The sequence below is a fragment of the Malaclemys terrapin genome, chromosome 12 (assembly GCF_027887155.1).
Source record: "Malaclemys terrapin pileata isolate rMalTer1 chromosome 12, rMalTer1.hap1, whole genome shotgun sequence".
NCBI lineage: Eukaryota > Metazoa > Chordata > Testudines > Emydidae > Malaclemys > Malaclemys terrapin.
Genome location: NC_071516.1, coordinates 42,826,936 through 42,848,059, shown reverse-complemented (window position 1 = coordinate 42,848,059; position 21,124 = coordinate 42,826,936). Strand labels below are relative to the sequence as shown.

Below are 21,124 nucleotides of genomic sequence, written 5' to 3'. Positions count from 1 at the left end.
CACAAAGGCTGGAGCCATTGCCTTCCCCCGACCCTCTCTCCCCAATTTCTCCATCTCTCTGCCAGGGAAGGGAAGAGAACTCAGTTCTGAGGGGACAACCAGCTGTCTTGAAATCCCTGGGACAGATTTCAGAAGTGGACTTTGAAAAACAGCAAAGCTGCATTCACAGCTCTCCAGCTGGGACATGGAAGCTGTTCGGGCACAACTGATAGCATTGTTTTGTGCAAGGAAAGGATGCCTCCTTTGAGGAGAGACAGTGCAGTTGGGTCTGTCGTGGCTTACGAAGTCCATGCCAACTTGTCTGAAAACCAAAATCTTCCAGTGCTTAAATATCTGCCAGCACTAAACTTCTATGCTTAAAATATATATATCCCATTTGTGGATTTCACTAGTGAAATGCATCACACTGCCTACCCGCCTTGCCGTTCTCTCTCTCACACACACACACACACACACACACACACACACAGACATAGACACAAAGCAGCTCTAATGAAATACTGGTTTGGTACTTAGGATGTTTTCTCCAATACTGAGAGGGAAAATACATAAGCACAATCAACCCCAGCTAGGTAGCTCAGCAACACTTCAGATTATGAAGCCAATAATAAAATGGTCAAATGTCCCCTCTATGCACTGCAAACTGCATGGTGCCTTTCAGAACAGGAACAGGGCCGTGGGTGAGCGAGTGTCTTCCTCAATAAGAACCAAGATGTATTTTTATTTACAAAAGAAAGGAGAGAACAATTTCCACACAAAAGCACTACAACGATAACTCCCTTTGGTAAAAAGTGTAATAAATGTCTCCATAGGTCTGTTTGTTGGTACTCACTCTCAAGCCACCTGGTACTATGGTACACAAGAAGCTGGTACAGTTATACTAGCACATCAAGCATATTTCCTTTAATAAAAAAAGGAAAAAAAATTGACAATATGTACATTTATTTACAAAAAAGGAAGGGGAACATGTTAAAATTGTGTTGTTTCTGCTGAGAATCCAGTTGTTATAGGCACCTCTAGTTTCACGACATATCTGAGCATGTAACTTTAAATGCACCACTCCTGTCAGGATGTATGCAACATCCAGTTCTCTTCCCTTGAAGTTCAGGCCATTGAGGAGTTAGTCTCAGAAGTGATGGTGCATATGAGCTAGCTGCATTTCTCTAGGATCACTCAGTTCTGAAAAGGATCCTTCCCTCCACAGTGCACGCTGAAGTCAGAGGCCTGTTGGCAAGAGTTCCAGCTTAGGGTTGTAGAGATCCGTTTTCCTAAACCGAATCCCGCTGGTGACAGGATGTATCAGCTGTGCACTAGTCAACTGGCCATGTTACGGAGATACACAGTGAGGGGAGAAAGGCATCTTCCTTGTTTCCTGGATACGCACATACATACACACACCACGTGATCTTCCCTCACTCAGGGACTTTACGGTGTCTTGAATATTGTGCCGTATTTGACACGGTACTTGTTAATGCTCACAAAGTGCAGGGTCTCTGTATCACAGGTAGTGGTACAGGGCACCAAACCCTCCAACCCTTCTCCCATTAGCCACTTGTTTGTCTCAGCTGCCATTTCACGGGTCACATGCTCCTTGGTCCATTTGTCCACCCAGGCTTGGAATCGCTGGTGCAGCCGCTTGCTCACTCTTTCATGGGACTACAGAAACGGGAGAGACAAAAGATCACGAAACACTTAAAAAGCAAAAACAAATCCACTTCCCTAGGCCAACAGATTTGAGATGTTTAGCACGGGCCAAGGTATGTGCTGGCCGCGGCTTCCCGCTGCCCCCATTGGCCTGGAGCGGCGAACCGCGGCCAGCGGGAGCCGCCATCGGCCAAACCTGCCGACGCAGCAGGTAAACAAACTGGCCCGGCCCCAGGGTGCTTACCCTGGCGAGCCGTGTGCCAGAGGTTGCTGACCCCTGATGTGCACCATCTTATAGGAGTTCAGTTTGAATTTACACTCCAGCTTGTCCAAGCTCTCCACATTCTCCATGGACTTCTTACTGTTTCCCTCCTTCCCTTCCTTCTCCTGCTGCTCCCGACCACGCTGACACTTACGGATCCGCCTCAGGTTCCTGTAAACCAGAGAATCCCTGCTGGGATTAGTGCTCATCCTCTGTCCACTAGGCTGGGCATATCTGGTGGCTCCAGGCCAGCCCTTCGGAACCCAAAGTATTGCTCAGAGTGGAATGGTCACAAATTAAAGTCGGTTAGGCTCATGTGTCTACCATAAGCCAACCCACTGATCTCAGCTGTTTACAGAGAGTGAGGGCCTTTCAAAGCTGTTTTGCAACCAACTTCCTGCTAGCGAAAAGCGCTGACTCAGCACCTTCTGCACTCAGCTAGAGGGCTATTGTAAGCAAAGGCAGGATTGCCAAAAAAAAAACGGGGCTGGTGACTCCCCAAACCCTGACCTCTCTGCAGCCTGTGGACTATGCTCTCTCTCAGTCACTGGAGAGCAGGAGGCCAGGGTGGGCTCTTGGAATAAACAGCAGCACTGTGTCTCTATATGCTACTCCCAGGTTAATGTCTTCTAAAGTGGCAGAGTACTAAAAACAAACAAGAGACTGCAATAGCCAACACTGTGACAGAGTAAGATTTTCTCCCTCTGCTGACATGGGTACTTGTGGTCTGCGTGTCACTTTTCACAGCCACAGCTTGTTCACTCACCTTGGCAGGAAAACCGGCTTCTGGGCCAGGTGTTCCCGAAGTTCGGGAGAGGCAGAATCAGAGTTGACGTACCGCTCTACGTAGTCTGACCAACGCTGAAATTGGGCACAGAACACAAGGGGTTAACCAACATCTGCCAAATCAAACAATTCAAACCCAACTCTGAAGGGGTTTGGTTGGAAGTGGATGAAAGAAAAGCAACCTTTGGAGACTCCATATATTTCACACAGGTTCCACTCACTCTCCCCCCATGGATGGACATACCTATATCATAGAACTGGAAGGGACCCTGAAAGGTCATCGAGTCCAGCCCCCTGCCTTCACTAGCAGGACCAAGTACTGATTGTTGTCCCAGATCCTTAAGTGGCCCCCTCAAGGATTGAACTCACAACCCTGGGTTTAGCAGGCCAATGCTCAAACCACTGAGCTATCCCTCCCCCTATATGCCCCTGCACTGTCTGGTTTTTGAAATTCTTAATAAGAGATGCCAACAAGGCTTGTTCAACCCAATTCACTGAGTGCACTGTGTCACAGAATGAATGTGTCCTGTAGGACTAGAAGCAGGTCATAAACTATAGCATCTGAAACACTGACAGCTCTGCCATCTTCATCCAGTTATACCCCCATTTAAACTTTACATGCTTAATAGCTGCAGCTGAACTCCAAGGACAATTGGCTCTTACCTCTGCCTCTACGGAGTCATCCAAGTTCTCCTCTTCGGTGTCCAGCAGGTCGATGGTTAATTGGACCTGGCCTCTGCTCTGAATGAACATCAGCTACAAAGCAGAATTTGGAAGGAGACTTAGTAACCACTTATTCAGAAAAATAAATCCAATAAACTTTATGCAACTCTCCAGCATAATACTGTGCCTTCCACTTTGCTGGGAACAACGGTAGGATACTAGCCCCAGTTACACAATTTGAACACAGAAGGAGTTTTGACAATGAGTGGAAAGTTCTAGATCACTAAGGAGCTAATCTAACAGAGGGTAAAAGGAGAAAGAAATTATTCTACATATATGGGCAGAAGAGAATTCCTGGATAGAGAACCATGACATACTTAAAGAGAGGTGGAAGAAAAAAGCATGAATTGCTGCAGTGAACAGTTGGTATTTTATTAACGATCAGAAAAAATCTCTCTGTTACCCACAGAGTTTGCTCGAAATTGGGATGTTTATAAAGGCAAAGAAGGAGCTGGACCCCTTTTAGCAGCATGCTGTTTTCTGATCAATTTGTGCAGTTTCAATTCTTTGCTTCCCTGCTTATTTTGAGACTCTCATCGGGAACACAGAGACGCCCTATAAATATCAAAGCCATTATCAATGAATTTCACTAGTTCAAGATGGGCCCGGCCACTTTTGATTTCACAGCGACGAGAAGTATGAATTTGATTTGAACTGAGAGTCAGGTTTATTTAACGCAGAGGTGACAAATATTAGTAAGAGACCGTTACAGTCTACAATGGATGAGATGGAGAAAAAGGTGGAAAGCGTCAGTGACCCACCCCACAGGAGGGAGGGAGAGACAGAGATTAAAAGCCTAGTGACAGCAATCACTCAATACAGTATTACTCTGGCTTTTGGTACAATGAGAAATACAGAGACAAATCCCAGCTTTCCTTCAGGATACGTATTTTTCCATCTTCCTTGCAAATGTCCCATTTCCGAGGAACTCTTTATAGAAATATTCTTCTGTTTTTCCTGTTCGTTCTACAGTTCCTGTCTGGATTGATGCAAGCCCCGCCAAGGGCTATATTAAGACCGACAGTCACAGAGCAGGTACTCGGCAGCTCCACCAGGCTAGAATGCACAATCAGGTCACCCTCTCAAGCTCTATGACAGCTGCGGAGCACACAGGTGTCCAGAGGTCCTTGGGATATTTGGAGAGTTACGTAAAATGAAAAGCTGAGCCCATTCTCCTTTCTCAGAGAGCCTTCGTACTTCCCCTCCTCTCTCAGCAAGCTCCTCCAGGAGTCCTCCTCCAAGCGTCACTGCAGGCAGATATGGATTTTACCTTTTAACAGTTCTTGTCTGACATGAGCTGCTCGGCTTTGCGCTGGTACGTGGCCTCCACAAGGGCCCGAGATGACTGTGAGGACAGCAGGCCTCCGGTAGCTCCGTTGCTATTCTCCAACAGGTAAAGCTCTGTCACCTGCATGCAGATCTCATCGCTCACTGTGTGCTGAAGCTGGGAGCAGGAAGGACACAGAGAAGAGGAGTTAGTGAAGTGGTTTTAAATGCCTCTGGACTTGGTGCACTGTATACTCCAGTAGCCCCCTTTCCCCACCCAAGTCAGTCAGAGGCCTTTGCACTAGTGTGCACTATGGACAACCTGCCTTCTGCAGTCAGGCCGTAGACAAAAGAGAACACTAAGAAAATCTCCAAAATAAACTTCTCCATGTGGCAACAAGCAGAGTTTGACATTAATCAAAACAAGCCAGGCTGAGCCTTCATCATTTGCCTGCACTTCTAGACTTACATGTTTGCATGCAAACACTTATGTCAAAAGCTATAATTGATGAGAAACTATTTTATCTCCCCTGCATACATATACGCTGTGGCAGAATTGGTCAGATTTCCAGTTCTTCTCCACTATGCACCATGCAAGTCTCAGAACCAGCTAAAGAATATGTCCATCAATGCAGATTAGAAATGAACATACCCTTCAAAATTCCTGCTTCAAACCTCTGTCTGGTCAAACCACAGGGAAAAAAAAAATTCTAGCCATCTAAGTATTAAAACTAAAAAACAATTATGTAGGTTATGAACATAGTAGCCTCTTCTACTGTGAATTACTACTACACCCATTGGAAAACATTGTGTCCTTTAAAATAAATAATGATGCTGGCAAAGTACAGTTACACATACAAAGTAACTACGGATTAATAACCTTTAAGTGAGCATTATGAAGGAAATGCCTGACAGCTGGCAAAGATTTAGACCATCGAGGTACGCGGGAAGGGCTTGTTAGGCAATTCTCTTGCCATGGAATCGCTACACCAAATCCAAAGGTTGATTAGTTGGTTGTTTCTGGAGGGGAAATTAAAAATAATTAAATCAAATTCTAATTATTAATTATATTCCCAAATTTAAATAAAGAGCCGGTTGACTGCCGATTTCCTGTCAAAACTGAAATTAAGAACTTGTTTTTAGCCCTGTCTTTATACTCTAATTTGTGCTTAACAATTCTCCATAGAAATTGGATCATCGAGGTAGCCAGCATGTGAGAGTCGACACTTGGGCTTACAGAGTTCAAGTGACAACAAGCAGCTAAAAGCCACAAATATACCAGCTTCAAGAGCCAGCCAGCGTGTGTGAAATCCAGAAGAAGTTGTTATTCAAAAGAAATACAGAACCTTTTCCAAGAGTCCTTACAGTTTTGGTCCTTGTGTTTACAAATGCTTCAGGTTTCCTAAGAGCAAGAGAACACTTCAAATGTGGTCCCACCTGATACTAGGCATCTCTTGGATAGTGGAGGACAGTCTGCACTTGGTAAGGCAACTCCCATCTTTTCATGTGCTGTATATTTATACCTGCTTACTGTATTTTCCAGTCCATGCATCTGATGAAGTGGGTTATAGCCCACAAAAGCTTATGCCCAAATAAATGTGTTAGTCTCTAAGGTGCCACAAGGACTCCTTGTTGTTTTTACTGATACAGACTAACACGGCTACCCCTCTGAAAGCTGGGTAGTAATCCTCCACATCAATATCCACTAGAGGAAGAGAAGGTGTAACATGAACTACACCCCTCAAAGGCAGTTCCTACAGGCCCACTATGAGTTCTGGGAGCAAAAGGGCCACATGTTGAAGGTCTCAGACAAATTGATGAATTACCAGAATGGTCAATAAAACAAGGAACAATATTGTAAGACTTTAAATGAGAGCTTTTTAAATTAATGCCAGGTCTGTAACCCGTCAGAGGCCTCACGGAGGAGGGCAGAGGTGGTAAAATTCTCAGAACTAAAGAGAACTAAAGAGGTTCTTGCTACCAAAACAACATTATGCACACCATTAAAGCAGAGACCTCACCAAAAAGATATGAATGCAGATATGTCCTAGGGCTCTTATGAAATATACGCTTTGCACATTATTATTAACTTGTATTTCACTAGCACCCAGAGGTCCCAAACTATATCTGCGACCCCTCTGTGCTTGCCACCATTCAGACACACAACCAACTAGGCCCTGCCTTGAAGAATGTAAAACAGAAACCAAGGGGGTTGGGGGAAGCAACTTGCCTGAGGTCACAGAGTAACTAAGTAGCAGAGCTCGAACCAGAACCCAGGTCTCCTGTTTCTCCAGCACCTTATCCAGAGCAAGCTACACAGACAGTTACCGCCTTTCCAAGCTGAATGTGCTAATGTCGCTTCTAAAAGGTTTTGTGGGCTGTAGCAGAAACATAGTAAAAAGGGGAGGAAAATGAAAAAAGCCATTCAGGGTACACCCAGTTTTGAACTAACACTCATCACTGCGGTATAGGCATCAAGGGAAGATGAAAATAAAGTTTTTAAAAATACTGGTTAAGGAACAATGCCAATTTAAAGGGAATTTGAAAAGTTCTCTGTGTTTTCTGTTTGTTTTTAATTGTTCTAGGTTCAAACACCTCTGCCTCCCTCAAGGCCAACAAAGACTGTCCACACTTCCTCCTTTGCTTCAATCCAAATTAGCTACTTTACTCTGGTTTTAGCTGGCCGGAAACAGGCAGCCATAGGCAGTTTAGTACTGTAGCATTATCACCACTAAGGAAACCAGCCCTTGGAGAATTCTAAATACATATATTTGCTGAGACCACTCAGATTACACGAAGATTGTAACAGAAAATGGAAGATCAAGGAGGCTCTTTACTGGTCTACATAGGACTGCCTGGACTTACTTGGGTTTGGCCTGCCCTGCTTTCTTTAGTCGGTAAATCATTTGAACACCAGTTTAAAAGGAGACACACTTTTTAATACCAGAGCCAAAACTGACTGCTTTGTCAATTGCCAGGGGCTGACTCCTCCATTGAGATATTTTATAACAAGCTTGGGGCAAGAGAAGATTTTTATCCAACTTGTAAATTCATGAGGTAGAAAAATAGCGCAACCCAAAATTAAGAAATTCAGCTGGCAAGGAGTGTTAAAGCAATACAAAATACCACACCTCTCCCCCACAGCCCCATGAAGTAGGATGTTCCAAGCCCCAGGGTCAGGTCTAGAGATCTCCTCCTTGATAACACGTTGTGCTACATTCAGTGCCCACCAGCATCCTTATATTTCACATTTTGGAAACTACCAAAATGCAGGTACCAGATTTTACAGAGACAAGACCTAAAGGCAGGTGAGAGGGAGGAACACAGATTCCTCAAGACACCAGGAAACAGATCAAGTACCAGATCCACACACTGGGCTGTCATTCTTGTCTCATTTTATGCCTAGCACTTCCCGCTCCCATTCCCTTTCCCGGTTCTCCTCTTCGATTTGCCGCTCAGCCTGGGTGCAAATCCTCAGCAGCAGCAAGCATAGGATTTGGTGAAGCCGCATGAAGATGTACCAGTTGTTGTTGACATAGAAGAGGTTGTACACTTCATGCCCCCTCCGCCCCTCCCCCAGGTAGCTTCTGGGCCGCTGTGTTGCTGAACAGCAGCTTGGCTTTAGGGAGGCTGCCCCCAACTCCGTTGTGCTTTTTTGCAGCCCCAGTGGCTTCATCCACATCCATTTCCTCCTCCACATCTGAGAGCTCGCACCACCCAGCAAACAGCATGTCCGGAATGAAGTGGTACATGATCTGCTTGATTTTGTACTTGTCCTCTTTCTGAATTCCTGTCTGCTGTTTCATGTGGTGGATGATAAAGAGAAGCAGCATCCTCCAGGATTTGCCTGTCCTCATAGGCTAGTGACAGGTGTGGGCCTATGGGTACTCCAGCATTATCTTCTGATGCCTGCTCTTGCCTCTGAGGGAGGAAGACAAAATACACAGAGCATGGGTGAGTCTCACATATGCAACTTACCACGTCTTTAAGACCCTTGTACAAAGCACTGCCAGTGAACTGGATTTCCTCTTTCATTACAAGCCCAAACCCTATGGGGGAAGGGCCAGAGTTCACATTATCCATCACAACAACCCAAGTTCTGGTGTCAAGGGCCTACACATATTACATACAGGGCCTTGGTGTCATTCTGTTTGAAGCTGATGCCCTGGTGATCCAGGGATTTCAGGTAATGTTTCTCATTCTGCTCGCTCCAGACCTTGTTGAATCCTCTCTGGGCTTCTCGCCACTCTTCATCTTTCATCTTTAACCTTAGCAGCAACAAAAAACAAAACAGAAGCTAAGAGATGCTAAGATACCACATTGATGGGTACAGGATAAAACCCTAGACCAGACAAGCTGGAGGCAGTAAGGCTTCTGCTCAGTGCCCATTGCCCACTGAAACAGCAGAAAGTTTCAGAAGGACTTCAAATGTGGTACAACGTACATAGCAAAATTCTCCAGGAATGGCCATGAATCTTTAGATTGGTTTTGTGGCTATGTTATTTTACAGAAGATTAAATAGGCCACAAATGCATGGCTATACCCCACTAACCAGGGTGATGATGAGGGCATTCAACAGAACATAAACCAAACTTTTTTTTCCCCCCGTATACCTCCTACAGAGTCCCAGGACTGGGTCTGGGTTCATTGTCAATATCCCAGAATTCTGCTTTGTGAGAAGTTACAAAAGCAGAAATCTCAACTGTTGTAACCAGCTGCCCCAAAGAGTCCCTGGTATCTGTAACATCCCATAATTTAATACATGGATTTAACCACTTGCCAGACATTTCAGAGCTCTCAAACTTCTCTGATACTTGTTATGGTCCCGTAACTAGATATTCTTTTCACCCCATGCAACACAGGCATACACAAAACTCTGAACCTCTCAGCCAGCTTATACCTAGCCTAGAAGAAAGAAGTCCATTCTGTCACTTCACAAAGAGTGCACTGTAACCAACTTGATCATGTTTAAAGGAAAAACACCACAAGTTGGGAATCAGACAACCCTCGACCTCTCACATCTTGACATAATGGAAAAAACAGCTCTTTCTCCACTGAGGATTAAGGAATCACAATTTACATCTAGGCAGCCTAGATACTTTTGATGAGACATGGGAACTTTGCAGAGATATAATTGCTGAACATTCCAGGAGTCTAGAAGCACACAGATCCCAGAAGTACCTATTACTTGGCAGTCCCTTCGCAAACCTATATCCCTCCTCTAATCTAGTTTTCATACCATGTCCATACCCTGGTGTCTAAGAGCACCTTCTCATAGTCTTACCCCTCTCCTTTCATCTCTCATTTCTTTATGTCTAGTTCTCACATTATGCCCTGCCTCAGTAGAGAACCTGCTAGAGACTGCAGACGTCCTCAATGTGATGCAACATAAAAGCAAGTCCTTCCGGACATGAGTTCTCTTTCTGCATTTGTATAACGGGGCCCCAATTCTGACGGGGACATTAGGGAGCCACCATAATAAAGATCTGACAATCTGCAACTACAATGCTAAAGGGAATTACTTTCATTTCTAATTATCCTTTGTTCTACATTGTTAGAGATGTATCGGGAAAGTTGAAAAGTATGATGACACGGTTCCATCAAAATGCTGTTGTAGCCTCTTGCTGTGTAAACCCAGAACCAGCCAGGAGGACAGAGAAGCTATAAAGAACACAAAGGTTAGTTTCCATTCATTTATGGACTATCCCCTTCAGCCGGTTTAGTAGGGGCACATTCCGCACATTCTTTGAATACTGTAGTTCAATTTCCACCTTCTTTTTACAGCTCACTGACCATGCGCAACTAGGAACAGGGTGGAAGACAGCACTTAAACTCAAGAGTGACACGTGGTGACCACTAGGGGGTTTGGCTCTTACTCCACTCTACCATGGCTGCCCTCAAGGGTAAAAAAAGGAAGAGCTAAGGAAGTGCGGAAAGTCTTGTGCTAAGGTTCTAAGACACAAGAGAAAAAGTCCTACACAGATGGTACTAGAGAAGAGAACTTCCTTTCATCAATTTTACATTTCCTGCCTTTCATTTTCACATTTTCATATCCCCTTGTCCGTATATGAAAAGGTAAATAGCAGCAGCAATCAGATTTTGTATACCTCTGTAAAAACGCCTCTGATACCACTATCTCTCAAACCTAAACAGTCTCATTACCATCAATCACTTCTCACAGTCTTCCCATGCCTCATCTTCCCCCCCCCATGCTCATTTCTGAGTCCTTTATTACTGAGCTGTCCTTCTTGAGATAGGGTGACCACAACACAGAATTCCAACTAGGTGGGGGATTTGTTAGTTTTTCAATATACAGTAATGGCATATTTGCTTCAATTCATAGCAGAGATTGAGGCTGTATAAAAAGATTCTGTCAACCACCTCTCTTTCTATTCCAGACCACATTGACGACCTGTAGTCTATAGATCAGGAAGCTATGCTTTAAAGATTGTAAAAGTGTCCAACTTTTGACTTAGCTTCCACTTTCCTATGTCTCATATCACAGTACTAATTTTTGGTATGATCCCTTCCACCAAGGATACTGGACTGTTATATATTGTGATCGCTACCACTCAATGGTTTGACCATAGTTATTTCTTGATTCAGAATCTAAGTGTTATTCAGGGCTAAATCAATAACCTCTCCTCTTGTGTAGCTACAGACTAGCTATTACAAGAAGCAATCATTTAAAATATTGAAAAACTCCTTCTCCTCACCTTCTCCAGAGGTTGACATTTTATATGTGGGGAGTTGAAATTGCCCGTTATAACTATTATTCAAGAGAGTGGTCTCTGCCCCCCCCTCAATATTGTGCACTCACTTCCTTTTTCTGATCAGGAGGCTGGCAGTAGAACACAGTAATTTTTGAGTTGGAACCTGAATCCAATACAGACTCTACACTTCAAAGTCTTTTTCACTTTCACAGATTGGATTTATAATGGGATCATACTCAGTTGTGTCCAAAACTGACTATACAGAACCCCACCCCAGCTTGATTTTTGAACTCAAGACTGCCCTATCTTGGGTAGGAAAAATAAAAAATCCTTATCCTGCCAGCAGGGCCAGTGATGTTTTGGCTTTACTAGACACAATAGTAGCTGGGTACTATGAAACGCAACCACTTATTAGAACATAAAAAGCATCTGCATTTCTCAGACTGTATGCTTTCCTCAACTGGAGCCTCTGTGTGTATTATAAGTTGGGATAGTGCCTAGCATACGATGAGTTTTACTCAAACACAAGTAATAATGCCGAAACCTGGGAAGTACCATTTCAGCACAATAGGAACGGCAACAAATGAATTTTTCCTCACCCGTCTATGATGTCGGCCGCTTTGTCAGCATATATCCTCTGCAGCGCCTTGCGGTGGATCACCTCCGACGTGCCACCCAGAGTGTTGTCCAGCTGGAATTTGGTTTGCTCCTCAGCAGACAAGCGGGGAGTTTCTTTGGATTGCCTCTAAGACTCTGATTGTTGCCAGGGTGGTCTCCAAGACAACATCCAGATGAAAGGGAAGATGTGTTAGCCATAGTACAATATTACTTTCTGGAAATAAAGGTCGGGTCTACACTACAGACCTATATTGGTGTAACTATGTTGCTCAGGGGTGTGAAAAATCCACACTGAGCAATGCAGTTACATCGACCTAATCCCCTGTGTAGACAGTGTCATGTCAACGGGAGAGCTTCTCCCATTGATACAGCTATCACGTCTTGGGGAGGTGGATTAACTAAGCTGATGGGAGAAGCTCTCCCGTTGGCATAGGAGTTTCTTCACTTAAGCACTGCGTCAGCACAGCTGCAGGGTTTTAAGTGTCCACGTACCCTAACATTTAAGTGAACCAAAACAAGAACTTAATACTTCTGTAACGCTGTGCACGTAAAACAGGAGGCACTTGAGAAATGGTTTAATATTTCCACATCTGGTTATTCTAATCAACCTATATTTCATCTGCTTCCTATACAGTATTGCATCTTTTCACAAGAAGTTACAGGCTACTAAAATGCTTCCTTCAGGAAGTAAGATTTTCCATGGGTGGGAGGTACACAATTGACAGCATTACTACAAAAGAAAGCGATAAATCTTAGCATAGGCAAATAATTGCTGTGCTGAGTTCCATTTGGAGTGTCAATCATTTAACACTCTGTGAATGTCATTCTTCAGATTTTTAACAGAAATATATTTCAGCCTCTATGTACTAATAAAAGGAAGCATCAATTATGCACCTGCCACTGAACAGTTTCATTTGGAATGACCTAAAGAGAAGAGAAAGAAAGCTGTGCCAAAGCTACCGACCACGATAAAGTCAATGGGTTGGAGGGGAAGGAGTTGGTGATCAGAAGCAGTTACTTGGATTTTGATTCTTGTATTCACAGAGGTTGAACAGTCCTTAGGTAGAAGCATAACCATGTCCACCAAAGGCAGGACAAGTAGTAATGGGCTAAATCTGCAGCAAGGGAGATTTAGATTAGATATTAGGAAAGCTTTCTAACTATAAGGGTATGTCTACACTACGGGATTAATCCGAATTTATATAATTCGAATTTGGGAAACAGATTGTATAAAGTCGAATGTATGCGGCCACACTAAGCACATTAATTCAGCGGTGTGCGTCCATGTTCTGGGGCTAGCGTCGATTTCTGGAGCGTTGCACTGTAGGTAGCTATCCCATAGCTATCCCATAGTTCCCGCAGTCTCCCCCGCCCATTGGAATTCTGGGTTGAGATCCCAGTGCCTGATGGGACAAAAAACATTGTCACAGGTGGTTCTGGGTACAGCCTCACCCCTCCCTCCCTCCCTGCATGAAAGCAACGGACGGCAGACAACCATTTCGTGCCTTTTTCCTGGGTGAACACTGCAGACTCCATACCACGGCAAGCATGGAGCCTGCTCAGCTCAAGACAGCAGTCATGAACATTGTAAACACCTCGCGCGTTCTTGTGGAGTTTATGCTGAGCCAGGACCAGAAAAACGAGGTGAGGAGGCAACGGCGGCGGCAGCGCAGCGACAAGCGTGATGAGAACATGGACGTGGACACGGACACAGAATTCTTCAAACCGCGGGCCCCGATGCTTTGGAGATCATGTTGTTAATGGGGCAGGTTCTATCCATGGAAAGCCAATTCTGGGCAAGGGAAACAAGTACAGACTGGTGGGACCGCATAGTGTTGCAGGTGTGGGATGATTCCCAGTGGCTGCGGAACTTTCGCATGCGTAAGGGCACTGTCATGGAACTTTGTGACTTGCTGTCCCCTGCCCTGAAGCACCAGAATACCAAGATGCGAGCAGCCCTCACAGTTGAGAAGCGAGTGGCGATAGCCCTGTGGAAGCTTGCAACGCCAGACAGCTACCGGTCACTCGGGAATCAATTTGGAGTGGGCAAATCTACTGTGGGGGCTGCTGTGATGCAAGTAGCCAAAGCAATCACTCAGGTGCTGCTACGAAAGGTAGTGACTCTTGGAAATGTGCAGGCCACAGTGGATGGCTTTGCTGCAATGGGATTCCCTAACTGTGGTGGGGCAATAGATGGAACCCATATCCCTATCTTGTCACCGGAGCACTAGGGTACCACTAGGGTACCCAGTACATAAACCGCAAGAGGTAATTTTCAATGGTGCTGCAAGCACTTGTGGATCACAAGGGACGTTTCACCAACATCAATGTGGGCTGGCCGGGAAGGGTTCATGACGCTCGCGTCTTCAGGAACACTACTCTGTTTAAAGGGCTGCAGCAAGGGACTTACTTTCCGGACCAGAAAATAACCATTGGGGATGTTGAAATGCCAATAGTTATTCTTGGGGACCCAGCCTACCCCTTAATGCCATGACTCATGAAGCCATACACAGGCAGCTGTTCAACTACAGGCTGAGCAAGTGCAGAATGGTGGTAGAATGTGCATTTGGCAGTTTAAAAGGTCGCTGGCCATCGTTACTGACTCGCTCAGACCTCAGCCAAACCAACCTCCCCATTGTTATTTCTGCTTGCTGTGTGCTCCACAGTCTCTGTGAAAGTAAGGGCGAGACCTTTATGGCGGGGTGGGAGGCTGAGGCAAATCACCTGGCTGCTGATTACGTGCAGCCAGACACCAGGGCGATTAGAAGAGCACACCAGGATGCTCTGTGCATCAGAGAAGCTTTGAAAACCAGTTTCATGACTGGCCAGGCTACAGTGTGAAATATCTGTTTCTTTCTCCATCATGAAAACCCGCCCCCTTTATTGACTCATTCTCTGTAAGGAACCCACCCTCCCCCTTCTCCCAGCTTGCTTTAAAACCAAATAAAGTCACTATTCTTTAAAAATCATTGATTCTTTATTAATACATTATTAAAAGAGAGAGGGAACCTGAGTGGGGTTTGGGAGGAGGATCGGCGGGAAGGAAAAGGCCACTAAAAAAAGGTTAAAAAAATGACAGCCTTTTGCTTGGGCTGTCCACTGGGGTGGAATGGGAAGGTGTACGGAGCCTCCCCACCTCCGCGTTCTTACACGTCTGGATGAGGAGGCTATGGAACATGGTGAGGGGGGAGGGGGGATATACAGGGGCTGTAGCAGCACTCTGTTATCCTGCTGCCGTTCCTGAAGCACCACCAGACGTCGGAGCATGTCTGTTTGCTCACGCAGCAGCCCCAGTGTTGCATCCTGCCTCCTCTGACCTTCCTGCCACCACCTCTCATCTCGAGAGTCTCTCCTCTCCTCACGTTGGTCCCTCCTGTCCTCACGTTCACTGTCTTCTTTCCTATACTTTGAAACGGTGTCCTTCCACTCATTCAGATGAGCTCTGTCACTGCGGGTGGATTCCATGATTTCTGCAAACATCTCGTCTCGCGTCTTCTTTTTCCGACGCCTTATCTGTGATTGCCTTCAGGACGGAGGAGGGAGGCTTGAAGAATTTGCAGCTGCTGGAGGGAGGGAAAAAAGGAGAGAATTTTTTAAAAAGATTCATTTTGCAGAACAATGCTTATACTCTTTCACGGTGACCAACACTATTCACATTACATAGCACATATGATTTCTGTGCAAGGTCGCATTTTGCCTCTTAATATTGAGTGCCTGTGGCTTTGCTGCTAGAGATCACAGACGCAGGTCCGGGCAACAGAATTCGGCTTGCATGCGGCCATGGTAAGCCATTGTCTTTCGGCTTCTGCGCCCTCCTTTCCCACATACCAAGCAAAGCCCGTTGAGTGCTGCCGTTTTCCTGTTAGCATTCAACAGCAGGAAACAAACTAACCCCCTGCCCCCATCCAATTCTCTGGATGATCGCTTTACCCCTCCCCGCACCACGTGGCTGGTATCAGGGAAGATCCCTGCTAGCCAAACACGAAAAGCTCTGGGCCAATTCCCCCTCTCCCTCCCGCACTTGGCTAACTGCAGGGAAGGATTTCTTTTCAGCCACAGGCAAACAGCCCAGTAGGAACTGCCACCTCTGTCCCCTTAATTAAATTCCCGTATTTCAACCAGCTTACCATGAGCGATATCACTCTCCTGAGGATTACACAGTAAGATAAAGAACGGATGTTGCTTGAATGCCAGCAAACACCGGGACCATACGCTGCCAGGCTTTGTCATGCATTGATACCAGATTACTTGCTGCAAGCATGGTGCGGTCAAGTGTCCTACCATGGAGGATGGAATAAGGCTGCATTGCCCAGAAACCTTGTGGCAAGGCTTTTGGAGTATCTCCAGGACAGCTTCATGGAGATGTCCCTGGAGGATTTCCACTCCATCCCCAGACACGTTAACAGACTTTTCCAGTAGCTGTACTGGCTGCGAATGCATTCCAAGTCCTCAGGGCAAAGTAATCAGACTTGAAGGTATAAGTTGTCCCCAAATCTGAAGTGGTTGTGGGTGAGGACAAAGATCTTTATCAAGCATTCGTAAAACTACAGTACCCACCTGGGGAAGTGAGGAAACAGATTGAAAGAGCAAGACAGGTACCCAGAAATCACCTACTACAGGACAGGCCCAACAAGGACAATAACAGAACACCACTGGCCATCACATACAGCCCCCAGCTAAAACCTCTCCAGCGCATTATCTATGATCTACAACCTATCCTGGAAAATGATCCCTCACTCTCACAGACCTTCGGAGGCAGGCCAGTCCTCGCTTACAGACCACCCCCCAACCTGAAGCAAATACTCACCAGCAACTACACACCACACCACACCACAGAAACACCAACCCAGGAACCAATCCCTGTAGCAAACCTCGTTGCCTACTCTGTCCCCATATCTACTCTGGCGACACCATCAGAGGACCCAACCACATCAGCCACACCATCAAGGGCTCATTCACCTGCACATTCACTAATGTTATATATGCCATCATGTGCCAGCAATGCCCCTCTGCCATGTACATTGGCCAAACCGGACAGTCCCTCCGCAAAAGAATAAATGGACACAAATCAGACATCAGGAATGGTAACACACATAAGCCAGTAAGTGAATACTTCATTCTCCCTGGTCATTCTATTACAGATTTAAAAGTCACTATCATTGAACAAAAAAACTTCAGAAAGAGACTTCAAAAAAACAGCAGAACTAAAATTCATTTGCAAATTTTATACCATTAATCTGGGCTTGAATAGGGACTGGGAGTGGCTGGCTCATTACAGAGCAGCTTTTCCTCTCCTGGAATTGACACCTCTTCATCCGTTATTGGGAGTGGACTACATCCACCCTGATTGAATTGGCCCTGTCAACACTGGTTCTCCACTTGCGAAGTAACTCCCTGCTCTCCATGTGTCAGTATATAATGCCTGCATCTGTAACTTTCACTCTATGCATCCAAAGAAGTGAGGTTTTTACCCATGAAAGCTTATGCCCAAATAAATCTGTTAGTCTTTAAGGTGCCACCAGACTCCTTGTTGTTTTTATACTATATAGCTAACCAGTTCATAGAATCCCAGGCTTTCCAAGAAATGATTTTGGAAGAATTCTACCTCAAAACGCTCGTCCTCACATCTGTAGATGTGTTCTTCGTATTGTGTCTTCTTGGAGCTAACGAAGGTAGAATCCTCAGACCGGGAAGGGAAGGAGACCCAAGTATCATTCAAAACCTTAGGTGAAGGAGAAAAGCAGAAGACTGATGGATCTTTTCTCTGAGCCATCAGAGCAGACACCCAAATTTCTATCATCACATGTTTCTCTGACAAGGAATCTCAGATTCCCAACATCCATTGTCTCTTTTCCTTGGTGAACATTCTCTCCTGTACATACCACAGGATCCCTTATAGCCAAAACTCGACCTTCTGGGCATGCTGCAAAAGCCATTGATTTGACACTGTCTGGGGGAAAGCTAGTGGCTTTTCTCCTAGGAAAGTCAAAGAGAAGGGTGAAAGTAGTTTTTCTGCTGCTTTGGATTTATTGGCTGGCTGAGTTAAATCTGTTCTGTGAATATGATTGTTTAATGATGCTGGGTGGTCTCACTGGGTTATTGTAAGCATAATTAATTGTTATGGTGCCTATGGCTTTATGTAGGGACTTTATATTCAAATATAGATACAGTAACTCCTCACTTAAAGTCATCCCCGTAAACGCTGTTTCATTGTTACCTTGCTGATCAATTATGGAACATGCTCATTTAAAGATGTGCAATGCTCCCTTCTAACGTCCTTTGGCAGCCGCCTGCTTTGTCCACTGCTTGCAGGAAGAGCAGCCCGTTGCAGCTAGCTTGTGGGGGCTTGGAACCAGGGTGGACCGGCAACCCCCCTATTAGCTGCCCGCTCCTCTAAGTTCCCTGTGCTGCAGCCACCCAGCAGGGTATCAATTCCTGGCAGTTCAGCTGACCTTCCCACCACTGCCATGTGCTGCTCCTGCCCTCTGCCTTGGAGCTGCTCCCAGAGATGCCTGCTTGCTGTGCAGGGAAGGAAGGGGGGCTAATATCAGGGTGTCCCCCTCCCCCCTGCTCCCCACTTACCCCTTCTCCATATAGAGCAGGGAGACAGAGAGAGCTTGGGGTAGGAGCTGCTATCTCAACTTCCTGATCCTTAAAAACACAATGCACTTAGAGTGGGTCAGCTTACTTAAAGGGGCAGTGTGCATCTCTCTCTCTCTCCCACACACAAGGTTTATGTCTGTCTCTGTCTGCTATGTCTGTCTCCCCTCCCTCGTGTTCCTGCTGCCTTGTGTGAGAGGCTACATTAACAACGTGTTAACCCTTGAAGGCTCAGTCGAGTGCTAGTTCATCATTTAGCAGCAAGGCTTTCCCTGGGAAATATCCCTCCCTCTTCCACCCTCTAACTTCACCACCTCAACCAAGCTTCACAATCATCATAGCTGTGAACAGTATTAAATTGTTGGTTTAAAACGTATACTATGTGTATAGCTACATAATACAGTCTATAGTTTTTTGTCTGGTGAAAAAAATTTCCCTGGAACCTCACCTCCCTATTTACATTAATTCTTATGGGGAAATTGGATTTGCTTAACATCGTTTTGCTTAAAGTCGCATTTTTCAGGAACATAACTACAATGTTAAGCGAGGGGTTTCTGTATCGCTCTGAGGCTGGTTGGTTCCCACTTTCTCCCACCCAACGCAGCCTGACTCCTTTGAGCCCCATGGCAGGATTGGAGGGGGACAGGCACATGTGGCAATCCTGTTGATCTCACATCTAGCTTCCTGTGCATGCATAGAGTCACTCCCCAATCCTGCAATTTATTGTAAGTGGACGGGCTGTGCGTTTACGCAGAAGCAGGGCCGGCTCCAGGCACCAGCTTCTCAAGCAGGTGCTTGGGGCGGCCGCTCTGGAGAGGGGCGGCACCTCCAGGTATTCGTGGCAATTCGGCAGACGGTCCCTCACTCCACCTGGGAGCGAAGGACCTCCCGCAGAATTGCCGCCACAGATCGCGATCGCAGCTTTTTTTTTTTTTGGCTGCTTGGGGCGGCCAAAACCCTGGAGCCAGCCCTGCGCAGAAGCCCCATTAACTTCAATGAGACTCAGCCTCGACACTGGGGACCTTCTGAGCAGAGCCAGTTGAGGAGCAAAGATTTACGTGACAGCTGCCAGGACCAGATGCAGTCATGGTAGGGTCTATGAAAAAAGTCTTTTTGTTTAAATATTTGAGAGCTAAAGAATAGGAAGATTGTGGTGCTAGTAAGACAGATGGGTTCGGATCTCTGTTATGAGCTGCTCCACAGGGTGAAAAGAAGAACCGCCATCCTACACTGTGAGAAACCCAAAAGGCTGATCAGAACTGGAGAGAATGAAGCAGCAAAATTGAAACTGACCAGCCTAAGTGCAGAGTGAAACAGCAAAGGGGAAAGAAAGAACAGCAGAGCCTTTGATTTTTAAAGCCTTTAAACGCCCAAAAAAGATTTTGCAAGTGTCCCTTTTCCCCCCCACCCCCCGCCTGCTCCAAGCTTTCAGAGCAGCGACACCCGGGCTGTAGCAGGTGGGAACACCCCACCCGATCGTCCCGCTCCCCGGGGCACGGCTGGAGTCACTGCGACTCTCAGGCAGACCCACAGCCAGGCCAGCAGGAACCAGGGGCCGGGGGCGTCTCGGGTCCCCGCCGGCCAGCGGGGCTCGCTCCGCCGCTCGCTCGCACGCCCCCAGCGTCCCGATCCAGCCCCACTCCCACCTCGGTCCTGGCACGCCGGGCCGGGCCGCTCCAGGCACCGGGGTGGGAGGGGCGCTGGAAGTGAGGGTGCTGAGTCGGGGAGGGGCAAGGGGGCCGGAGCGGGAGCGCAGACCCGGCCCGGGGACGCCCGCGGGCCGCTGTTTCCCGGCCGGAGGGGGCGGAACTCGTGGCGGATCGGTCCGGCTCCCACCTGCCCCGGAGGCTGCAGTCGGGGAAGCGGGGCTCGGAAAGCAACTTCTCGGCCCGCTCCAGCACCTGGGACCCGGCCATGGCCCCGCGGAGCAGCTCGGACAGGAGCCGAGCCACAGCTCCGGAGTCCGGCAACAGGGGAAGCCTGTACCTGTGGGCTACTGCGCATGTGCGGGTACGGTGTTGAGTGAACGCCCCGGGGGCGGGGCCTGGGTCCCGCCCCGCCCTGTCGCCTAGCAACGGGCAAGCCCAGATTCCTGGCTCAGACTGCCCCCTGCTGCCCCCATGCGGCCACTGCGGGGAGAGAGCGGGGCGCACACCCCGGCGGGGTCCCTCGCACTGCTCTGGGGAAGGGCCCCCGTTCCGGCGTTGAACAGTCATTGGGTCAGCCCCGGGATTGCCGTGGGAACCAGGCCCTGCTGTGCCACAGGCTCCCAGTGCCAGGTGGGCCAGTCACTTGGGCCCAGATCCTCATGGGTTTAGGCACCTAAATCCGACTGAAGTCCTACCTTCTCTGTGCCTCAGTTCCCCACCCCTGCAGTGGCGGTTACAGCCCTGCCCTGCCTCCCAGTGGTGGTGTGAGGATAAAGACCTTAAAGATTGGGAGGTGCTCAGCTCCTACAGTAATGGCGCCACAGGAGTACCTAAGACAGACTACAAACAGGCAGAGATATGAG

The 21,124-nt window shown here is 46.9% G+C and overlaps 1 pseudogene; it reads right to left on the bottom strand.

Moving 5' to 3' along the window:
- Window positions 1-1,425: 1,425 nt before the first annotated feature.
- LOC128846067 (paired amphipathic helix protein Sin3a-like) lies at window positions 1,426-20,616 on the bottom strand (annotated as a pseudogene).
- Window positions 20,617-21,124: the final 508 nt, after the last annotated feature.